Genomic DNA, 11,613 nt, shown 5'->3' on the forward strand with positions numbered 1-11,613 from the left:
CACAGAGTCGGACACGACTGAAGCGGCTTAGCAGCAGCAGCTGCAGCTTATTATTAAGATCTAACTTGGGTTGACTTAACTTTTTCCTGATTGGAGTATAAAGATACATGTGTGTGTGCATGCGTGCTCTGTCGATTCAGTTGTGTCTAACTCTGCAACCCTATGAACTGTAGCCCACCAGGCTCCTCTGTCCATGGACTTCAGGCAAGAATACTGGAGTGGGTTGCCATTTCCTCCTCTAGGCGATCTTTGTGACCCAGTGATTGAACCAGTGTATCGTGTTTCCTGCATTGGCAGTCAGAGGTTCTATACCACTAGCGATAATTGGTTAACGTCAAGCCATTTCTACTTACAGAAATTAGGCATCTAAAATTCCAACAGACACCTCCTTATAGCTATTCATATTCTGCATTAAAGTAAGTATGACTTTTGTGAGGGAATTTAATAAAATGTTATATATTAAGTTATACTTTTGTTTTGATCATATGTTGCATGTGTTTTATACAAGCCAGGCAGTAATGTCCCTAATGATGCAAATGAAAACAAAATCAGAAGTAAAATGCCTAACAGTAGTAGAGTCAGCAATTATGGCCCAGAATCTCAAAAGCAAATGTAATACTGGTTTTACAGTGTACAGTAAATGCTAGAATGAGATTTTGTTCTATTTTAGTGACTGTACTTTTTAAATAAACATACTGCCATCGTTTATCTTGGAAATACATTCCAAACATGGCGAGCAAAACTCCAAGGCAAGGTCCGGCTGTTTCTTCCATTTTACTGCATAAAACAGTAGAGAATTGACAGAAGTTTTTCTTAAGAGTTGTATACCACTTCGCATTTTTCCAAGTTCAAGGGACAAATAAATGACTCGAGCATTTCATCATGACACTGTTTTATAGCATGTCTGACTTTAGGAAAGAGACACTACATACTGAAGGTTTTCATGCATCTTCATATAATATATACTTGTAATATTTTCATACCTAATTTGACATACACTTTTAAGGGTTTAAGACAATAATTCAGAACAATTACCAGCATTGTCAAAATATAAGTTTTTATTGGAAGGCAAAAGGAGCCCCTTATAGGTTACTTATAAAAACAGTTCCCTTGTGGTTCAGCTGGTAAAGAATCTGCCTACAATGTGGGAGGCCTGGGTTTGATCCCTGGAATGGGAAAATGCCCTGGAGAAGGGAAAGGCTACGCGCTCCAGTATTCTGGTATGGAGAATTCCATGGACTGTATAATCCATGGGGTCACAAAGAGTCAGACATGACTGAATGACTCACTTTCACAAGTTACTTATACAGTCCAGTTCGAGAATATGAAAAAGATTCAAATGCTCAAACTCTCTATGCAGGATGCTACAGCAGAATTCATATGAGAGTAGGTTTAAGAGGGTGTATCTCTGGATAGAACTCAGAGGATCCATAAACTGTGATAGAAAAATAATAGGTCTTTGTTTTGAATAACACCTAGAATGAAACATAGCATTTTATTTATTAATATGGACAACAGATCTGAGTAGCTTTACCAGTACCTGAGCTTTGTCACTAATTGAACAGATACTTACATAGAGTATAAATGATATCTTGAAATAATGTTTACCATATGCAAACTATTTCAAAATTAGGGTAATTTTTAACTCTCTTGCTGGATCTTGTTATGTGTCAACAAAGATACACAGATATTACTGCATCCTAAAATTAGTTTTGTAAGTATCTAGACACCTGTATTTTGATATAATTGCTTTCCCTCTTAAGCCTATGCATTTTATTTATTTAAAACATCTGTGAAGGAATTTACAAGATCACTAAAGATCACTCCAGAGGGAGTCCATAGCACAAAAGGTACCCTCAAAATACCCTTCTGATGAACCAGGGTCATTTCTTCAGATTAAGTAATTTTTATCCTAGAGGATGTTCCTATGTTATGGAAAGAGTATAAAAGAGTACATAAAAACTTAATCAGATTATCTGAAACTAGCTGAATGGAGGATTGAAAGAGAACAGGACTTTTTGAAGCAGGCAGTCGCAGTTGAATGAATGAATGAGGCATTCTAGTGAGGGTCACCGAGGAACCTGGACACAGCAGATGGGTGCTAGGCATTTGTTCTTCATTGTTCAGTCGCTCAGTCGTGTCTGACTCTTCTGCGACCCCATGCGCTGTAGACCACCAGGCTCTTCTGTCCATGAGGTTTCCCAGGCAAGAATGCTGGAGTGGGTTGCTGTTTCCTTCTCTTGGTGTTTGCTGGGCATTTGGGAAGAGGCAAACGGTTTGGGCAGTGCAGTGGAAGGAGTTTGGCCTTACGGATCCTTGTTCCCCCACATTTTAGCTTTAAAGTCTTGAAGGTTATTCAATTCCTCTGAGCCTTAGTTTTCTCCTGGCAATTGAAAGAGTTATATAAAACTTTGAATTAACAGCACACTTTCCTATTTATTTTCCCGAACTTTCACTGTTTTGTGACAGTGGGTCTTATCACCTTTGTTGCACAGATGAGGAAATTTATGGTCAGTATAAGGAGTTTCTAAGTGCAACAACTCTCCTGTCTTCTTACTTTACATGCTTTCCTTAAAGCTATGAAGAAAAGTAATTCAGATACGCATTTGAAAACACTTTGTCATAGTCTGTGAAATATGTAATTGAAATATGGTTTTTCATATTTTTCCTCCTATTGAATCAATGTTAGTTTTTTTCTTAATTTATTTTTAATATTTAAATTCAGTTTTACTCAAGCTAAATTTATCATTTATTGAGAACGCCCTTTGTGCCAAGACCTTATAGAAACTACTTGCTTGTTGGGGAGATGAAAGAGTACAATAAATAATTAAAATACGGCTTAGAAGAGGTGCAAGCAAAATACTATTGAAAAACATGTAACAAAGCAATTAAGTCAACTTTTATAGTCATAGAAAGCTGTAGAGAAGAGGTGACATTTGAGCCAGACATTGAAGGATGAACAGAGACTTATAGGAATACAGCATTTTATCTATTTCTCTGAAAGAAAATTTAAGTCTTGGAAAGAAATTCCATGTCTTGGAAAGCCATGTCCATGCTAAAGTATCTCGAAACTTCTTTTAATGTACATCATACCACAACTTTTCTCTAATTTTAGATATTTCTTTTCCTTAGTATTTTATTAACTAGATTGAAGTTCTCAGGTTCAGCAGAGAAATTGTTTTATTCAGTAATATTTTTCAAGTTTTTTACTCTCAAATAATTTAGTGAATATGTGCTGAGCTCATATTACAGTGTGCTTTGCTAGCTGTGGAGGTTTTTAATAAATGCAACCATGACTTTTGTCTTCAAAGAATAGTCCGTTTAGTTGGAAGATGATGTTTACTGTAACTTACCTAATATGAAAATACAGCAAACTTATTTCAGTAAGATTTTATATAAATGTTTTAACAGAAAAAAAGGAAAATTTGTAAATGCAACTTCAAAATACACACTCAGAAAGTTGATAGAAAAATTTGATAAGAAAGTTTCACCCTGGTTGTACCCCTTGATCTCTGACCAAGAAAAAGACAGAAGATTCTGAGGTCATTACAGGAAAAATACTCCCTACTCCATGAGAGGGAAAAGCAAAAGAAGTGCAGCTGGGCCCTGCTTTTGTGTCTTTAATTTAACTCTTTGTCTGCCTCAACGTGGTCAAAGCTTGTCTCATTTCATGCAAAACTCTTGCCTAAATTTATAAACAGAGGTTTAATGGAAGAATTGCTCTCTCTCATTGAGATCTCTCCATTCTCAGCTGTGAAACTGATTGATGTTTTTTAAAGACCTAAGAAACCTCCCTCTTGGAGATATGTTTTCTGGTTCAAAGGAAAGGGGGGAAAAAGGCAGGAGAAATTATTCAGGGAAATATCTTAGGGAAAAAAAAATTAATGACCTGGGAAGAGAGCTATATAGCTAGAGGTTATGAAAAGGAAAAACTCTGAAATTAGTCAATGTATTAAGAGTAAAAATACATGGCAAGAGAGAACTTCCTAGGCTTGTATAACTATATGCCTCAGATTAACATCTGTAGCTGTGTGAACATTTTCTTAAATTCTTCATGTAATATTCCCATTGGCTTTAGCTGGGATCACTAACTGTTGGCAGAACAGAATCAAGATGCTGATCCCAGATGTGTCACTGATGGTCAGTGCCACCTCACCTCTCAGATCTCAGAGTTCAATTCAATTCAACAAATATTTATTGAGTGCTTATTGTTGCTGACTTGCTTAAGTCAGAGAAAAATAATGAGATGTTAGTAAAATGTGACATGTCTCAGGCAAGACCGAGTCGCATATAGAAAGTCATTATCATCATTTGCATTTTAAACCAGAAGTTCAATTTAATTGCATCAATAACACCAATAGTGTACATTGCTTTGAGCGACACTAATTTCCACACTGGATTCTGATTTTTATCTGCATGAATCACTGGATACAAACCACAGTCCCCAAGGATTGACTTAGAAGTAAAATAACACCATCCCTGGTCTAGCATTCGTTATACATATCCCTAATAGCTTAGCTGAGGGACAGCATTAGCCATTATATAAACTAATTGGGTTAATTCTGCTCTGGAATTTAGGCAAATAATGTAACTGAGATAAACAGAAGGTCACTTATGCGTCTACTTGTACACATTTATCTACACTTCTTATTTATACTACTAAATGCTTAAAACAACACTAGGCTATAAATTTGCCTTTTCTTTCTGATTCTCTTGGCAGAGTTTCTTACATGCTTAACTTTTAAATAGTGGAGTTCGGTCTCCTCTCAAATAAATAAGAGAGCTCTGGGAGGAAAAAACTGCAGCTACAAAGTAGTTCTAACCCATTAAACGCAGATGGCTCACAGGGGGTTTAATCATCGGGAGCGAACACACATCATGCTGAAATATAGAGCTGTTTTCTATCACTTGTTACCATTTGAATGTCCGTCTCAGGAAAGTGAATTCCATATATCTTCCTGGCCATCCGTTGCCCTTTGAATACTCCTCTCTGATGTAGTTAGATTTCTCTTCAGAACTTACTGAGATGAATGAGCTCTTGCCACACATAGAAGTGAAAGAAAACATTTCTTTCTCTGCCAGAACAGATGAGATTCATCATTAGGAGAATGGATTTGACCTTGTAAAGTGGACTAAAGCAATTTACAAACAAACCCCTTTGGGGAAGATTGCCTTTATCTTGGTCCACAAACAGAAGCTTTTTTTTTTTCCCGTTTGGATGTGCTCTTAGCTTTGCTGTGAAGACTGTTGAATCTGATCACCTGAAAAAAATCTAAAACATAGGATAAGAAATCATCTCTCATTTAAGCCTTCCCGTGCAAAGAGAATTTCATGGACATTTAAAAAATCATATGGATTTATCCTTGGCTATCATAAGTCAATCACAATCATCAGTCAAATTGATCAGAAATCATTAAAGAAAACCAGAAATCATTAAAGAAATCCATGAAACTGGTTTGATGGCAGCATATCCAACCAAACTATAGAGTTCAGCTTTTAAAGCCCATTATAAAAATGGTGAAGATCTCAATGTGAGTACCTAAGAAAAAAGATTGATTGCACTTTGTATCTCTCTCTTCGGCTCACTGTATGAGCTTGTTTAATCTACTTATCTCTTAATTTGTGTTCTTTCTTCTATAGTTTCTTTCCCCGACTCCTTATCTATCCCCTCTTCTTTTATCTATTCTCTCTTTTCCTGGAGCCATACCTAGCCAAAACCCATTCTTCAAGTCTGATGCCTTAGGTGACGTTTGAGGAAAGAGCAGTTCGCAGTCCCCGGGCAACACAGCAACTGTAAGAAGGAACTTTCTTACTTTGCCTAAAGTGCACGTTTGGCTGATGCTATTAAGGTGAATGACATAATCTTGAGTAAACCCAGCTGATAAACCACAGGGAAGCGGCAACATACCATGGACCTGCAACACTTTGGTCTTGCTCTTCACCTGTCTTCCTGAATCAGAACCATTCAGCAATTAGACATTTAGTTACAAATTAAGTTATTGTTTTATCCCACAAATAATATAATCAGTTTAGAACATTTGTGGGCTTCCCTGATAGCTCAGTTGGTGAAGAATCTGCCAGCAATGCAGGAGCCCCTCGTTTGATTCCTGGGTTGGGAAGATCCGTTGGAGAAGGGATAGGCTACCCACTCCAGTATTCTTGGGCTTCCCTTGTGACTCAGCTGGTAAAGAATCTTCCTGCAATGTGGGAGACCTGGGTTTGATCCCTGGTTTGGGACGATCCCCTAGAGAAGGGAAAGGCTACCCACTCCAGTATTCTGGCCTGGAGAAGTTCATGGACTGTATAGTCCATGGGGTCGCAGAGAGTTGGACACAACTGAGAAACTTTCACTTTCACTTTCTTTTATTTCAGAATATTTGTAGAGAGCCATTCCTTTGGAAACTTTTCTGCATTTGTTGTATTTATCTTATTTTTCATTGGGCAGGCTCTACCTTTTGAAAAACAAAAAATCAGATTAGGGGAATGATATGCAGTCAGCAAAAGATCAGCAATCTCTTTGTATTTTTAAAAGTTCAGAAACTTGAAAAATTTTATCGAGGAAAATAGTAAATCCACCTATTATTATTTTTTACCAGTAGATGGCGCTGCACAGGTGTAAGAGATGTCTACAAGAGAGGCTCATCAACCACACGGCTGGTGTGAAAGGCCCACCACTAGAATTCTGTCTCAGTGTTAAAAAATAGTATTACATCCAGGAATCCCAACAAATTTATGTGAGGGAAGAGCATAAATTCATTAACACTTATTTTACTTGCCAAACACTTAAACAGTGCTTATTATATGACAGATGAGCAAGTCCTTCAATTTCCTCTTTTTGATAAGAAAACTGAAGCTCAGAAAGGTTAAGGTTCTTTAATGTCACACAGCTACTTAAGTGGTAGGACTAGGAATTGGCCCAGGCATTTGATCTAGTATGTGTCCTCTCTGCTTTGCTCCCTTTCAATCCACTGACATCAATCACTCATTTATCTAAGCAACAATTTTAAAGAGCTGACTTGAAAAATCTAAGGTATTAAAACTGACAGATTTCAGTTCGAGAACCGGAGAAGTTTTAGGAGCACAGAGGTAATGTTGGAGAAAGAAAAGAGGTCTTCAAAGGGGAGGGAACGTGTAGGTCTGTTATGCGGGAAAATAGGGCACAGTAACAGTAATAAGAAGCACCAAGAAAGAGAAAAGGATGCTAATCCGTAAAATTCACCAGTTTGCAACTTTATTTAGAAACAGGATGCTGCATAAATTTTCAAGGTATATATATTTTTAATATTGTTCAACTATATTTTACATTCTGGCTGATGTAGAAAATACCTTTAAAAACTTTAGTAAACAGATTACAGCTTGTTCAGTGTGTGGCAACATCAACTCCAGTAATTGTTGCCTCCCCTTTCCTTTAGGCGTCTTGGTCCCTAGTGACAGCTCAGAACTTCAGATTACCCAAAATTGTGCCATTCTTGGAAATCTGAGATTCCACCTTCCCATTCTGGGGTGGTTCCCTACGCCATTCACAAATGTTAACTTTCTTCAGTGTGCCTATTATCTGACCCCATCAAATCCTCCAGTCCCTCAGCCACGGAATGTTTTCTCTGACATTCCCTTCCATGTCTACATTTTTCCTCTCCAGCTTAGACATCATAGCCCCTTCTTTCACTGCTCTTTGGCCAAGCCCTTCAAATGCCTGCTGTTTTCCTTTTATCACACCTGCTTCCACCTGGGCTAAACAATATCACTTAAAAAGAAAGTCAGAAATATAAGCAGATTATCTCCACTAAAAGAATGCATATTAATTACACTAAAAATGAGGGCCTTTGGTCCCAAAGGGACCTTCTATGTGCCTGAGGCAGTCACTCTTTCTTCCCATTTTCAACCATAAACTTTTCCAAGCTTGTCCACTCTTCAAATCCTTTACCTTAATGCTCCTCCACCTCGCTGCATCTTCTTCATGAGAAAAAAAAGAAAAAGCGCATGGGAACTCCGTCAATTTCCTGCCGCTGTATCTACAAACATACCTGAAACCATAAGTGTTTTTCTTTTGGTTTATTTTAGAGGAAGAGATATTCTAATTCTACCCCTTGTTCTGTATTGCATCTCTTTCCATCTTGTCAGAGTTTTTACAGTATGTCCTGTCTATTTAAACTTCTCCTTTCTGCCATTCTCCTAATTTCATTGGTTAAAAATAAATTGATAAGCAATAATAATCATGGGGGAAAAAATCTTCATGGCCCTTCATTACTTCCTGTAGTAAAGATTTGCCCCAAAACTTCCTGTGAAGGTGCATCTGCCCTCAATATCTTTTTCACTTAGCATTTACTAGTCAAATCTCCATGACTAGGTTTTGATTTCTACCAATCCATGGAAAATACTGTGAGGATTTTTTCCCCATCTTCCAGTTCTTTTTTTAATACATTTACATTCTATACACACACTTTTAAAAAATGGGTTTATACCCTATTTAATTTCTCATAACTTTCTTTCTTCACTTAGCACCTACATCTTCTTGACAACAGGGTTTTTAAGGGCTGCTAAGTATTCTACTGTATTGATACAATATGCTTAAGTGATCTTTAACTTGTTAATATTTTTTCGTGTCATCTTTTTAGCTAAATATTTTTGGACAACCTTAATTCTTTTTTTTAAATTGAAATATAGTTATTTTACAATGTTGTGTTCGTTTCAGACATATGGAATAGTATGGAAAGCACATTTGCAGATCACCAACCTAAATCCCATGGTCACTCTGTTGATCAATTCTGTACTGGGCTGAATTGTGTCCCCCAAATGTCCTAACCCTCAGTGCCTGTGAATGTGACCTTATTAAGAAATAAGGTCTTTATAGCTGTGATCCAGTTCAGTCAGTTCAGTTCAGTCGCTCAGTCGTGTCTGACTCTTTGCGACCCCATGAATCGCAGCACGCCAGGCCTCCCTGTCCATCACCAACTCCCGGGGTTTACTCAAACTCATGCCCATAGAGTCGGTGATGCCATCCAGCCATCTCATCCTCTGTCGTCCCCTTCTCCTCCTGCCCCCAAATCCCTCCCAGCATCAGGGTCTTTTCCAATGAGTCAGCTCTTTGCATGAGGTGGCCAAAGTACTGGAGTTTCAGCTTCAGCATCAGTTCTTCCAATGAACACCCAGGACTGATCTCCTTTAGGATGCAATTAAGATAAGGTCATACTGGTTGAGGATGGATCCTAATCCAATGACTGCTAAGCTCACAAGAAGAGAGAAATAATATTCCCTCCCTGTCTTACAGACAGGAAGATCATATCCCACGATGATGAAGGCAGAGACTGGAGGGGCGTGTCTACAAGCCAAGGAACACCAAGGATTGCTGACAGTCCCCAAAAGCTGGGATACTGTGGGGGGCAGATTCTCCCTCAGGGCCTCTAGAACTGCAGTGCCTAAAGCTTTTATTTCAGGTCAATTGCTCCGAGTGGTTTTAAGACACCCATTTTGTGGCACTTTGTTACAGCAGCCTGCACAAACTCATACAAATTCTCAGAGCCCTTTGGCACATCTAAATCTGACTACCCCTTCCACCTCAAATGCTCTCTTCCATCTTGGCTTCCACGGCTCCCCAGGCCCCTAGTCATCCTCTTCCTCTCACTGCTCTCCCCAGGCCACGCTTCCTGTGTCTAAATGGCAATGATTCTGGCTGCTCTCCTTTATCCTCTTCTTTCCTCACTCTCAACATTTTTTGCTGGTGTTTCTGCTGCAATAACTGTATCTGTGACCAAACACCAGATCTCTCTTCTGAGGAGAGGTGTGTGTATATGTACATCTCTTAATATATACACATATAATCATATATATGAGTTTATTTCCTGAGAGAAATCTTAGGTTCACAGAAAAATTGAAAAGAAAATACGGAGACTTCCTGTGTAACCCTCTTCCAGTATTAGCATCTTGCAAGTATTAGCATCTTGCATTAGTGTGGTACATGTGTTAGAGCTGATGAGCCCATTTAGACATACTATTATTAACCAAAGTTCATAGTTTACATGGGCTTCACTCTTTGTGTTGTATATTCTACGAGTTTTGACAAATGTATCCATCATTACAGTAGGATACAGAATAGTTTTGATGCCCTAAAAGTCATTTATACTCTGCCCCTTTGTGCCACCTTAACCCCTGGCAATCACTGATCTTGTTACTTTTTCCATAGTCTTGCCTTTCCAGAATATCATATAGGAAACCATGGAACCTTTTTCATATTGGTTTCTTTCACTTAGTAAAGTGCATCTGAGTTTCCTTATGTCTTTTAGTGGTTTGATGACTCATGTGTTTTTAACACTGAATAATATCCCATTGTATGGATAAATGTACCCCATTTTGTTTATCCATTAACCTAGTAAAGGGAATCTTGATTACTTCTAAGTTTTGGCAATTATGAATCAAATTGCTGTAAGCATTCATATATGGAGATCTCTGTGTGGTTGTAAGTATTCACTTTGGGTAAATATCAAGGAGCATCATTGCTGGATTGTATAGTAAGAGTATGTTTAGTTTTGTAAGAAATTGCCAAACTGTCTTCCAAAATGACTGTATTAACTGCATTCCTACTAGCAATGAATGAGCGTTCCAAATTTTCACAGTATGTGGTATTGTCAGGATTCTGGATTTGGGACATTCTAATAGGTATATGCCACTGCTGCTAAGTCGCTTCAGTCGCGTCCGACTCTGTGTGACGCTATGGATGGTAGCCCACCAGGCTGCTCTGTCCTTGGGATTCTCCAGGCAAGAATAATGAAGTGGATTGCCATGCCCCACTCCTGATAGGTATATAATGGATGTATAATAGGTACATAATGGAATCTCACTGTTGTTTTAATTTGCAATTCATTGATGACACATGATGTTGAGAATCTTTTCACATACTTATTTGCCATCTGTATATCTTCTTTAGTGAAGTGTCTATTCAGACCCTTTGTGCATTTCAAAAATCAGATTTCTTTAATTGTTTTAAGAGTTTTTGTGTTTGTCAGATGCAAGTTCATCAGATATATGTTTTGTGACGATTCTCCCCCTCATTCTATGTCATGTCTTTTCATTCTCTTGTTGGTGTCTTTCACAGAGCAGAGCATTTTAATTTTGTAGAAGTCCAATTTATCAATTTTTGTTCTCATGAACCTTGCTTTTGGAGTTGTATCTAAAAGGTACCAAACCAAAGGCCACCTAGATTGTCTTTTCTATTATCTCCTAGGAGTTTTACAGTTTTGGCTTTCATCTTTGGGTCTTTGGTCCATTTTCCATTAATTTTCATAAAAAATGTAAGGTCTGTGTGTGGATTCACATTTTTTGCATGTTGCTGCCCACCTGTTCCAGCACCATTTTCTTAAGGACTGTTCTTTCTCTCTCTCTTTTTTCAAATCAGCTTAAAAAAATTATTTGTTTGCCTGCTCCGGGCCTTATTTGCAGCATGTAGGATCTTCAACCTCCATTGCGGGGATGTGGGTTCTTTAGTTACAGCATGCGAACTCTTGGTTGCAGAATGTGGGATCTAGTTCCCTGACCAGGGATCAAACTCAGGACTCCTGCATTGGGAGTGTGGAGCCTAGCCAGTGGACCACTAGGGAAGTCCCCATCCTTTCTGTCTTC

This window comes from Muntiacus reevesi, chromosome 4, assembly GCF_963930625.1.
Source record: "Muntiacus reevesi chromosome 4, mMunRee1.1, whole genome shotgun sequence".
Classification (NCBI taxonomy): domain Eukaryota; kingdom Metazoa; phylum Chordata; class Mammalia; order Artiodactyla; family Cervidae; genus Muntiacus; species Muntiacus reevesi.